Below are 1,876 nucleotides of genomic sequence, written 5' to 3'. Positions count from 1 at the left end.
TAATTAAGCTCGGTGAGGAAGGCATGTCAAAAGCTGACATAGGCTGAAAGTTGGGCTTCTTACACCAAACAGTAAGCCAAAAAAGGGAAAAGTCCTTGAAGGAAATTAAAGTGCTACTCCAGTGAACATGTGAATGATAAGAAAGCAGCCTTATTGCTGATATGGAGAAAGTTTTAGTGGTCTGGACATAAGATCAAACTAGCCACAACATTCCCTTAAGCCAAAGCCTAATCCAGAGCAAAGCCTTAAGTCTCTTCAATTCTGTGAAGGCTGACCAGTGAGAAAGCTGCAGAAGAAAAGTCTGAAGTTAGAAGAGGTTCGTTCATAAGGTTTAAGGAAAAAGGGCATCCTATGACCCCACAGAACTTAATCAGCGGACCCTCTCTAGGGGCTAAGATGAATCTTGTACTCAGTTTTGCAGATTCTTATTTTTTTACACCATACAACTATCCAACCTCATGTTCTGAGGATGACCTCTTCCGGTAAACTATTAGTCTCCAGATAGTAACAAATCTCGGTGCTTATATATTTTATTTCATCTTTGCAACACTGAGCTATTATTTTGTCTGTTATCATTCATTAATGAAGCATCCATAATTTTTAAAGAACCAAGTCTATAGATATATTACATTTACTGTCCAATTATCGCCATAGATCAATATTTCCACTGTTTCATTGTTTCTGCTAGAGTTAAGAGATTACAGCAAATTATATGATGACATAGGAGAGTTTCCAAGTGGGTGGTTTCAGCTCATTATTAGTGTACTTACTTTCCTCTTTTTCACTATATGCTGATCTACTGGATTCATAGAGGCCTTCATCATAGACTTGTGTATAAGCACATATACAAACCTCATCATCTCTGGAAGATTCCTACTCTATTTGCAAGTCATGTTTTTCATCCTTTGAATGGCTTCCTTCAGAATCTACCTTGCCACATATACCCTCTTATCTTTCCATTACACAAGGTAGTTTAAGTTTGTACATCTTGATCAATATCTGGACAATTTCCATTCATAATGGCGATTTCCATGTTCCCCAAATCTTAAGGCCATTTATTAGTGGCTCAGCCCATCATCCAGACCACCACATGTTCTTTACCTGTAACTATGGACAGTATTTCACCTTGTGGGACAGAATTGGAGGCTTGTTCAAAAATTCTTCCTCCTTTGGGGTGTCTGGATGGCTCAGTCAGTTGAGCATCTGACTCTTGGTTTTTGACTCAGGTCCTGATCTCAGGATCCTGAGATTGAGCCCCACATTGGGCTCCACACTCAGTAGGGAGTCTGTATCTCTTCCTCTCCATCTGCCCCTCCCCCTGCTTGTGCACTCTCTCTCTCTTTCTGAAATAAATAAGTCTTTGGAAAGAAAAATCCTTCCTCTTTTGAAGGGAAGGGACCACTTAGTTATCTGAAGAAGATGACAAAAGAAAAGTGCAATAGCCATTCAGAAAATGGTTGTTAAAATGAAAAATTATTCACTGGAGAGTTTACAAAGACTGAGTAGATTGTTGCCCTATTATTAAATACTACATACATAGAACCAAGAGACATAGCAAGTAAATGGTATTTGAAAGTCTACATTGTGGATACTGCTGAGGAATGATTGTGATGGTAGATGAAGGAAAGATGCTGTGAACACTGAGATTTTAACCTTGAGCTTACAACACTAGGTGCTGGTCTAAAGGACAAGAAGTCACGTTTTTCTAGCCAGCATATCTGTAATTTGTATAGCCTCAACAACAGTTTTTGTAAAGATAGAGAATAAACTATTGAGGAGACTAGGTTATGTCCTTTTGCTTTAAGCCATCTGTGAAGCTTAAGGAAAGGAACCATCTCCGTAACAGAAAACTGCAAAGTAAAGCAGCAAGTGCTAA

General features: G+C 38.8%; 1 pseudogene; it reads left to right on the top strand.

Moving 5' to 3' along the window:
• Positions 1-396: 396 nt before the first annotated feature.
• LOC113253159 (lathosterol oxidase-like) lies at positions 397-1,506 on the top strand (annotated as a pseudogene).
• The last annotated feature ends 370 nt before the right edge of the window (positions 1,507-1,876 follow it).

The sequence above is a fragment of the Ursus arctos genome, unplaced genomic scaffold (genome assembly GCF_023065955.2).
Source record: "Ursus arctos isolate Adak ecotype North America unplaced genomic scaffold, UrsArc2.0 scaffold_17, whole genome shotgun sequence".
Classification (NCBI taxonomy): domain Eukaryota; kingdom Metazoa; phylum Chordata; class Mammalia; order Carnivora; family Ursidae; genus Ursus; species Ursus arctos.
The sequence above is the reverse complement of the archived record's forward strand: the minus strand, read 5'-3'. Positions and strand labels throughout refer to the sequence as shown.